The sequence below is a fragment of the Lactuca virosa genome, chromosome 8 (genome assembly GCF_052849685.1).
Source record: "Lactuca virosa cultivar CGN04683 chromosome 8, Lactuca_virosa_CGN04683_v6, whole genome shotgun sequence".
Classification (NCBI taxonomy): Eukaryota; Viridiplantae; Streptophyta; class Magnoliopsida; order Asterales; family Asteraceae; genus Lactuca; species Lactuca virosa.
The window spans coordinates 251,135,503-251,147,362 of NC_136433.1; the positions used below are offsets into that span (position 1 = coordinate 251,135,503).

An 11,860-nucleotide genomic window follows, 5' to 3' on the forward strand; every position below is an offset into this window, starting at 1 on the left:
AAATTTGTCACTACCAATTTGTGTAACCTCATAACCATTAGACTGGTTCATTCTTCTTTCAAGCACGTGTTGTGCATAAGGGGTAAGATGACCATGCATTCCCTCTGTGAAATTATTTGAGTTGCAATCAGATAAGGAGTATATTAAGGTAAAAGTTAAATAACAAATATTTATTACCTCCAAATGCAGCTCGATAGCCGTACACTGTTTGTATCGACTGATGGACCACTTCAATGATTGACGTTATTGGTAACTCGTGCGTGTTTGTTGTTAGCCAATTCAATCCAATCAGAATGTTGATATATTTCACATTGAAACGGACTTTAGGAAAAAAAGGCTCTAGCCCATTTTGCAATTGCAATATTTTCAAGCTAGCGAAGATCATTCCCATTAACCTCATTTGTTAATTTGTTCAAACAAACATAAAATTCAGACACACTATAAGTTTTGCATGTCTTCCAGAACAACTGTTCCACAACGGTACTTCCTGTGGAAGCCCTAACTTTATCGGCTATATTTTTACAACAATAACCATGATATGAATCTGGGTATACCCGCTGAATGGCGTAGTCTATGGAATCAGACATATGGATTATGAAACCAACTTCAATAGTGCCACCTAAGCATTCTTTTAACCTTGTCATGAACCAAATCCAAGCCTCGTCACAGTCTATGCTTCCCAAAGCGAATGTTATGATCAGGGGTTCATGATTACCATCCAAAGCAAGAGCAACATACATTGTCGTTATGTTGGCCCCAATAAGGGGTACATGACCAACAAATATTGTTGGTATCATGGATGAGAGAAAGGTAGTAATCTGTAAGAAACGATACCAACATTAGGCAAATATGAACTTGAAAAAAATAATTACTTAGTATATAGAAGGACATACCACGCATCCCAATGCGACAAAACAAAATTGAAACCGGTCTCTCAAATCTTTCTTAATGATTGTGAAAGAGTTACGATTTGTTCTTTCAAGATTATGAAAGAATATTGGTAGGTTCGAAAAACTTTTTTTGTATACCTCATTGAATCCACTCATTTTGCCAATTGGTATGTTCAATGAATAAGGTGTCCACTATAAATGGATTTCATTTCAAATTGAATGCAGGGGTAATTATTCGTTTTTAGAGTAGTCATTTCGAAATAAGAATACATTATGCCGAGTAGAAAGTAGTCAAAGTATGTAAAATAGTAGTCAAATAATGTTAAATGCAAGTACACAGTAGTCAATACTTATAAAATAGTAGTCAAATTACAATCATGTGTCTGAAATTCACTGTACGATAAGACAACACATAAACTAATAGTCAAATGCTAGTAGACAGGAGTCAATACCTATTACACAGTACTCAAATTACAATCATATGTCCGGAATTCACTGTACGATAAGACAACACATAAACTAGTAGTCAAATGCTAGTAGGCAGTAGTCAATAATTATAAAATAGTAGTCTAATGGCAGTATATAATTAAAGATATATTTACTTGTCAACACCAAAAAAAATTTACTTCTCATAAACCAAAGAAATGACAATTTGCAATTGTGGGGCTCAAGGTATTATAAGGACCTCAAGAACTACCAACAACCCTGGATGGTTATTTTACGCTTGTCCTAAAGAGGTATTTGGGTTGTCCTATAATTATTTATATTATAATTTCTTAGTGAATATTTACAATGGTTTATGTTTCCATCTATGGTAACTTGTTGTGCTATCCTTTTCATATTGTTTTGTACAAGTTGTAATATATTTTTTTCTGATCTCGTTTAACTATAGAACACATGTTATTTACAAATAATATTGTCAAAATTAGCAGACATGTCGTTTGACTTGTAACATTTTTAATTTTACATCTTTTTTTTGTCCGGTAATAACCTCGACCCATTTCATAATGTAATGTATGTTATTATTTGTAATGGTTTGTGTTTCCATCTATGGTAACTTGTTGTGCTATCCTTTTAATATTGTTTTGTACAAGTTGTAATCTATTCTTTTTTCTGATTTCGTTTACCAGACAGAAACATTACGTCGAGTAACAGATAAAACAAACATGATTTCTGGAATATCATATATTTATTTCTGGGATATCATATATTTATTTCTTCAGATAAAACAAACATGATCTCGCTATGAATTCTATGAAAGTGCTTCACATCTCGTTTCACTTGTAACATTTTTAATTTTACATCTTTTTTGGTCCGGTTAGTGGTAAAATAGGATCCATCTTTTATGATACAAACTAATGTCATATGGCAGAATTGTTATATAGACAATTAAAGAATCTTATAGGGCGCATATAGTATAGACTATTCTATGAAATAAATTATTTGACATTAAAACACATCATAGATATCTAGTTTACTGTTGGAAATAAATTACTCATTAAAATACAATTACTTGACATTAAACACATCATACGTATCTAGTTTACAATATAGTACTCATTCAAATACAATTATTTGACATTAACATAATTAGATTACTAAACATAGGTAAACCAAATACTCTTACAGATTATTTTTTTCCTAACCAACCACTGCTAAAAAGCAAAGATGCGGATATATTACCTAAAAATTACAAATAAAAGACAAACATAGACATATATTCTACCTTAAAATTACTTCAACAAACAAGCAAATTATTAAAATACTACTCATCTTCTTCCCACATCGGAAACTCGTAAGGATACTCTTTTTTCATAGCAACGACTTCCTTTTTTTCTCCAAATAGTACTCACGAAGTTGTAATTCACTCTTTAGCTTTCGAAAATTTTCTTCACTAGAGCGGATCGAACTCTCGGCAGATTGGATTTCTTGCCTAGTACTTATAATCCAATTCCTTTTACGATCAATATCATCCCAGTAGTTGTCTAGAAGGTTTCGTTGGAAACGATAATCTTCAAAAGCCTTATCCACTTCAGCTTCTCTTTATAACAACACTTTTTTCACTTGCTCATCCATCTTCTCCCCTAATATAGGAAGATCGACGTGGGAGGGGGGTTGGTTGAAACGTTATTGGAATTTGACTCCAAAGGAGGCTTATTGTTGGATGTAGATGGCCAATTAAATTTTGTCAGGATCCTTTTCATCTCCTCTGATCTTTCTGTCATTTTCACACTATAATTTTTTTATTGTTTCTTTGATTTCTGAATTAATAACAAATTTACATTAAATATGACATTAGATAATAGTCAATGGCTATAAGATAGTAGTCAAAACCTATATAAATAGTCAATCGAATAAAATAGTAGTCAAATAAACTAATAGACAGTAGTCAAAACCTATAAAAAAGTAGTCAAATAACAATCATGTGTCGAATCTTCACTGTACGATAAGACTACACATGAGGTAGTAGCCAATGGCTAGTAGACAGTAGTTAAATCCTATAAGAATGTAGTCAAATTAGAATAATGTCTTGGTACGATATGACAACACCTAATATAGTAGTCAAAAGCTATTTGACAATAGTCAAAACCTATAAAAAAAGTAGTTAATTTGTCAATTATATATAGAGACTTAAATGTATGCGTCTGAGATTTACAAATCATATATTAGTGGTTAATCTATAACCCTCATACACATACAATCATGTCCACCTCTCAAGAAAAATGGTGGTTGATGTCACAAGAGAAGCGATTGCAAATGTTAATAAAAGAAGAAGAGATCAAGAACGAGATTAAAGGCGTTGAACAAGATAGGAAACGGTTGGATAACTTACAAGCTGATATTTGGTCTAAAATGAGGTCGGTTCAAGACAATGAACGCGACATAAAAATTGCAAGGGTTTGGGTACGAGATGCAATAGACTACGCCAATAAAGAAGAGGTTAAAATGAAAAAGATTCTCAAAAACATACAAAAAAATTACGACTGGGTGATTCAAGAAAAAGCAAAATTTCCAAATGATTTTCCAGATGTTTGAATTTAATAATTATTGATTAATCAAGTAGTAAGTTTATGCATTATTTATGAGTTTGTCTATGTATTAAGTTTTATATTTGCCCGTTTATTATGATTAATCTATATAATATGTACTATTCTCTTGCTAGTTTGTTTATGTTTAATAATTAGGGGACATTTTCTTAACCAATCATCATGAAACAGTACACATTGAATGTAACTAAAAACATACAACTCGGACTAACTAAAAATCGCCTGTGTAGAAGATCCATAATATATCATGGCCATCCTATAGCGAAATTGAGTAGCAGCAACAACAGGTGCAATCGATATACCAATCGGTCGACCTGAAACAAGCTGCTCCATGAACATCAGCATAAATACACCTCACTCTCCAAACATCCCTTTTTGTTGGGGCACGTCCGTAACATCCGTAACAGTTATGGATGCTTTCTGAACAGGCAAACCCATGTGCTTCCAATAGCCAATTTCCAGCAGAATGCGGTCCATAAGCTCTTCAAACCGCACAAAATCAATAATCTTCACGGTGCCAAATAATCGGAAGCTGTCGTACAAATTTAACGACAGCGTGTCCATCCATAACTCGCCAAGTACCCAATGATGTGGGTTGATGCATATTGGAAAATAAACCTGTTTTAACACACAACCGTTGCAATAAATTACAACGTTTAATTAGTGTAATATGACAATTAAAGTGACTGATAATATATATATATATATATATATATATATATATATATATATATATATATATTATTTCTTTACTTACACGGTCAACTTCTAGCCAAGATTTACATCCATCCAATGGGTCAAACGGATTTCCCATTGCACTTCCTGTCCACCAGAACATCTCAAATGCACCAAAAAATGACGATGGCATGATTGTCCATCGAGCATCGTTCGGTCTCCACTCATTCAAAAGCCTTCCCCATATGTCAACATGCTGCATTTAAAATTATTTTAAACATAAGTAGCTTATTAAATTATTTAAATTTTAAATATAAAGGAATGTCTTCATACCGATTCATCTAAAAATCCCAATTCACTTGCATAAAAAAGCAGATCCCAAAACTTTGCTTCCATTTTTTCATTGTATAACCGATGTTTCAAAAAAACAGCCAGTTTGTTTCCCATGTATAGAGCAGGGGCGTTACAACCCGGATTCACATACGGCTCCAATAAAAGTGTCGGGGGATCGCTGACAAATACGGGGGGTGGTGGTTCGTTGTGTATTACCCCACCTGTACGATATCGGGGGCATTTTGAACCTACATTATATACGTAGTCAATAACTATCCATATAGTAATAAAATTATAGTAAATATGATTTTTAACATACTTACCGAAACGTATGGGGAGCTAAGATATTGAGAAAGTTTCAATTGCCTAACCAGACGACTTTCTTTCACAACAGGAGGTCCGGGTATATGATTTTTCGCATCCACAACCGTATGAGTTCCCTCGGTAGACTTGGAAGATTGGCTGTTTCCAGAGGATGGATCAGACGAAGATGCCCCCTACATAAATTATTTCATATATCAATAATAGTTGAAAATTTTTATTATACTAGATTCTGCTTTTACAAATTTACTTACATCATTTCTAAAGTTGTAGCGTACAGAAGAAGGGACTTTAGACGATTCACAATTCAGACTAGTAATATATGACAAATAATGTGGAGTAGAGGACTCGGCATCTGAGCAATCATCTTTTTTTTGGGTTGATGCGCCTCGTCCTGATCAACATCGAAAACATCACAAACTTTCGCCCAAGTTAACCTCCTAATATGAAACCAGCGCAATATACGAGGATATAAATAATTGCGTCGTATCGCAGCATTTCCCCGAATTACTAGGAACATCTCCCATATCCATATCTTGTAATAAATATACGCTAATTTATAAGTGTTAGCACTAACTAAAATTTTCAAAAAAATAAAAACCGATAAATTATTAAATATATTTTTTTAATTACTTAAATATACCTTTAAAGGAATAACAAAACTCGATAGTGTGTACACAATCGCTTTTGTTGGATGGTTGGACATATGATCCTCAAATTTCTTAAACATACCCGACAATCTAGGGTATGTTTTAGTCCATAGATAACTCCCCCACGAGAACCTATATTATAAGAAAAAAGTATTAGTTAAACGTATAAAAATTAGTATTTTATTATAAATATTAAATTGACAAATACCTATTTCATTGATCCAGGTTCTCCACTACCCACAAAAATTCCTTGGTGACTTTATCATTAAGCTCCTTTCCCAAAAAAAACCTTGATTGAGGACATATAGCAAAATGGCACGGACACCGTCGTGAGCCGATATGTCATTGAACCGTTAATTCAAGATAAGGAGCTCTAAATCTTCTACAAGTAAAGAAGTGTCTGTGCGATATGGGAAGACTATGGACTGAAATGTATTTTCACCATATCCGTGTTTATACATGGTTGAAATTTCGATCCTTGATGTAGGACACCGGCCCATGTAAAGTCCGGTCACAAGACAAAACTCCTCTGACCCAAATGACAGTGTACGTCTAGAAAACCTAAAATATAGACGCTCAGTTGCGTCCGTTTCAGCAGTAGGACGCAACATATGCAGTAACAACCCATGAATAAGAAGTCCGTCTCCGGATTGAGCTGGTAGGTCCAACAAGTAACCGAAGCTAGTTGTTGAAAAAAGATCGTGCACGGGTCCGTTCAAGCGACTCAAAACTTCATGCAATTTATGGCATGAAGCTTTGACAGATAAGTGGCCCATCATCGTTTTGTATGGAAGCTACAAAATTAAATAAACATTAAGGTTAAATAAAGTTTTATAAAAGAAAAAAAACTGATAAACAATTAGAGAAAGCACACAATATAAGACTTAATCATTTCATATATTCTATTTACTTTGTATAAAATACCAAAGAAAATTAATTGACTACATTTTTTTGTATTTTCTATACTACTAGTTTACCAAATTTAGCATTGTACTTTGAAAATGGTGTGACAATAACATATTTTATAACAAACCCGAAAGTACTAAAACACAATGTTATTTTATCAATACAGTATACTTCAAAGTATCTACACATTATAAACATAAAAAGTTTTTCAAATCGATAGTACATTGCTATTGTATGCTATAATTGAGACATAGAAAATAACATCATTTTTAACAACATGCAAACATTGAATCATAACATACATACAAGGGGATACAATCCTTAAAAATACGTTTAAACAATTTTTTTTTTTGAAGAAAAATGAAAAAAATATATATAAAACCATAGGTTTTAGGAAACCTACGATTTTTTTTTCCAACAAAAGTCAAAAGATACATACAAGGGGATACAAACTGTGCAGTAAATGCTTGTACACCGTAGGTTTCCAAATAACTTACGGTTTCTTTTTTTTTTTGTTTTATAAAAAAAAAATTATACGACTACAAAATACATCAAGTTCCGATCCTATTGAATCGATTTTAAAAAAAAAACAAAAAAAAAATATTTCGTACGGTTCATACGAAACCGTAGGTGTACAAGTCGACACTGCACAATCTGTGCATTGGGCACTTGTACACTGTAGGTTTCGTATGAAACCTACGGTTTTATATTTTTTTTCGATTTTTTTCAAAAAAAATTAACCTCATATACAAAACCTACTCCTAATCACCAACACGGTAAAATTTTGATGAAAAGTAGACAAATCTGGTTGTTCTTCGGGTGCTCCATTGAGAGAAAAAAATAGTCAAACCAAAGAAAACAATAGGAAAAAAGACCTAAATTGAAAAAAATTTCATTATATACTTTGGGCTAATGGGCCACAAAAAAGTAATTGGGCCCGTGAAACAGTAGTCCATTGCCACGAAATAGTACCTTTCGGCCTAAAACAGTAGTCAACGACGTTGACCGTAGTCAACCATTTGTGGGCTATTTTTAGCTAAGTGGTATTTTTTGGCTATTTTTTGATAAGTAATTAAGAAAAATGGCTAGATTTGTATATATATATATATATATATATATATATATATATATATATATATATATATATATATATATATATATAGGTTTATGTTCATTTGAGACCATACTAATTTTGTGAGACCGTGAGACCAAATCTAAAAATAATTTTAAAATGCAAAATAAAAGGAAAAAATCCAAAAATTCTTTTTTTAATTATTATTTCCGGAACTTTAATTAACTAAAAAAAATTAAAAAAAAATAAAAATAAAAATAAATTACCATTTTTTTTTTTGAAAAATACTTGAAATATTCTTATAGAATATTAGACTGTAAATATTCTAATCTGATTTTTAGAATGTTCGAATATTATACTAGATTTCTCGGATATGTAGAATATTCTATTATTCTACTAGAATATGTAAAAAAAGTATTATTTATTTATTTTTGGTATTTTTTTTATTTTTTTTTTGGAAAATATAAATTCCGAAAATAATATTTGAAAAAAAAATTTCGAAAATTTTCAATTATTTTGCATTTTAAAAATGTTTTTTGTTTTATCTACCAAATGAATGGCTGGGATTGCGTCTCACGGTCTCACAAAATTAGGTGGTCTCACATGAACCTAACCCTATATATATATATATATATATATATATATATATATATATATATATATATATATATATATATATATATATATATATATATATATATATATATATATATATATATATATATAATTCCATCGACATACCCTCGGTATAACTTTTGACACCTTGCATTTAAGTCAAAATAAATAAATAAATAAATAAATAATAATAATAATAATAATAATAATAATAATAATAATTCTTTTGACATATGTGTACGTATACAAAGTCAATTATTTTGAAATACATGCACCAACTGCTATCATATATAAACAATCGAAGAGAAATCTTCAGAAAAGTCCTAAAATTTTACCTTAATTTATGAAAAAGTCTCAAACTAAATTTTGTTTACGAAAAAGCATGAATTACCGGTAAAAATGACGATTTTACTCATTTTTTCCGGTTTACCGGTTTTATTACTTACCTGTTTCACTAAAGTCTCATTATGTTACCCTAATTTGCGAATAAGTCCCAAAAGAAAATTTAGTGATAATTTGGCCATTTTCTCTATGTAACATACATTTTACCGATTTCATTGTTGACCCGGACGCCTAGTCATCAGACATCAACTCATTTTCCGCCATTTTTTCTTGGAAACACACATTTTATTGGTTTCATTTCTGACGTAGATACATAGTAATAAATGAACCGATCAAATGAGTATCAAATTTTACAGTAAATGTGACACTATATAACCCATCGTATTCATCTTATCAGCTAATTTAATGAATATGTGTCTAAGTCAGCAATGAAACCGATAAAATATATGTTACATGAAGAAAAATTGTCAAATCATCAGTAAATTTTATTTTGGGACTTATTTGCAAATTAGGGTAAAATAATAGGACTTTAGTGAAACATGTAAGTAATAAAACCGGTAAACCGGGAAAATGGGTCAAATCGTCATTTTTACCGGTAATTCATGCTTTTTCGTAAACAAATTTTAGTTTGGGACCTTTCGTAAATTACGGTAAAATTTTAGAACTTTTCTGGAGATTTCCCACAATCGAATATTAAAATTTTACATAAAATTGTTATATTCCATGCAATTGTTTTATGAATTGCGTCAAACACAAGTTTAAGATCAACCCCACATATATAATGCATCATTGTATAAAAAATTAGCAAACTAAAAAGAACAAAAGGAAACGAGTAAACTATTGAGTATAATAGCTTTCATATGGCACAAGAAGATTTATAATCTAAACTTTTTATTAATTGCAGCAACCGTATACACAATTATATCTTACATATTGATACTAATTAATTATTAATCCTAAACAACACAACGTTGATCAGACTCCATATACTAAAAGGTTTAGCTAATACTTTAACACATCCCTTTAAGCTAAGCACGATCCATTCCAAGTTTACCCTTTAACAGATTGAAGGTCTCCGCTTGTAATGCCTTATTTGTCATATAAAAAAATTAGAAAACTAAGGAAACGAGCCAAAACGAGGTTAATAATGAAGCACGACAATATTATATTCAATAGTAGACGACGACTCATTACGAAAAGTGGCAATACCACGTGCTAGTCGGAAAACGCCAGTACCACCAACAACAGACATTTCACGAAACTGATTCCGGATAATGTTTGTACCAAATACCTGTAGAATGCTACCATTGAACTTCCCTTGTGTAAACACAAAGTTCATGTTCATAAGAAACCCCGGTTGTTCCAACGCTGCTGCGCCAGAAAACCCTTGGCCCTTACCAATCCTCGTGGACTGTGGGTCCGGCCCAACGGTCATAGGTTGGTCAAACATGAAGGTTAGACCAAATCCTGTGATGCTGGTTGAGGTGATGTTTGATTCGAAAACTTGATATGCGGTTTGAACTGGCCCGGATAGGGCGTCATGAAAATAAAAATGTAGGTTTGTGACCTTTTGTTTTTTGAGTGGGAGTTCTTCCTTGAACCATGTTTGCACTGCTTTTGGCCCTTCAGTAACGCTTTGAACCAATGGGAATGCTATCACAATTGTGCATAGCATCAACATCACATGCTCCTTCTTCATTTTATATCAGAAATCTTAACCCTAATCAATAAAGATTCAAAATTTTAGGGACTTGATTCTTTTTTTCTGAACAAGAGAAAGTGGGACAGTTAACCCTGGTCCCCGTGAAAGAAACTTGTTTTTTTATAGAAGCAAGTGGAGGGTAGAATTCATACTGTTGCATCACCATTGTTGAATTCTATTACTTTCTTAAAAGAGGCGTTGGATTTTGAATATTTACAGTTTTGTTTGTGGAATTGTGGGGAGTAGTATATTTTAGAATAGGTATTTTGTGGGCGAAAGGAATATATGTAAAGGAGGAGGTTTTAGGTAATATTTTAACTTTTTTCTATTCCATATCTATATTATAGCGGTGTATGGGTGCTTTGGGTGGGTTAATTAGTTGCCAAAACCAAATTAGTTGCCAAAACGTTTGGTTAATACATTTTATTAACCATTAGATTGCAGTTAATCTTGGTCTCAGTTAGCGTTTAATCCGTACCTCAGAAGCAACAGAAAAATGTTATCATTAAAAATTAAAATCTAAAACAGAAAAAATGCTCAGAAAAAAGCCTTCCGCTGTTCGGCTGCTCCTTGGATTTGATATTTGGCGGCTGGTTTGACTTTTGACTTCTGTCTTTCGTTAGCATAAAAACTAAAAAAAGAAAGAAGCCCTTGTTTTGCTTTCGTATTTGGACTATGACTAATACGTAGTATAATATATTTGAAAGAGACTGTGGACCCACAAGAGGAGGCTTTTACGAAAACGTCCCGGCTGAAAAGTTATTTACCAGTATTTTAAATTTGTTTACAACTGAAATATAAATAAATAAATAAATAAACTGCCTGCAGCCGCCTACGTCAATTTTTTTGGCTCAAATGTCATATGTTTGTTCTACTCCATGTTAGTTTTGTATGTACCAATCTTTCTATATATATTCTTTTACTTCATACGTTTATAGGCTTTGTTATCTCATCCGTTATGATTTTATGAAAAAAAAATTCGGGATAAGACAAAATTGCAAAAATGGTCCCTGTGGTATGCATTTTTTTTGGATTTTAGTCCAAACCCCGATTTTTTTGGCTTCGTGGTCTTTTTGAGCTAGTTTTGTTGTGTTTTTTGTCACTCTGAATAGCGAAATGACTGTAATACCCTTGGAGTATTTATTTTTCATTTTTCTTTCATTTCTTCTTAAATCTAACACTAATTTATTTATTTTAATAATTAAAAAAATAAGAAGGGGCCCACCACCTCTCTCTCTCTCCCTCTCCCTCCCTCCCTCCCCCTCTCTCTCTCTCTCTCTCTCTCTCTCTCTCTCTAATCGATCAAG

The 11,860-nt window shown here is 32.0% G+C and overlaps 1 pseudogene; it reads right to left on the bottom strand.

The window, feature by feature from the left end:
- Positions 1 to 9,764: 9,764 nt before the first annotated feature.
- Positions 9,765 to 10,616, bottom strand: LOC145134637 (dirigent protein 22 pseudogene; annotated as a pseudogene).
- Positions 10,617 to 11,860: the final 1,244 nt, after the last annotated feature.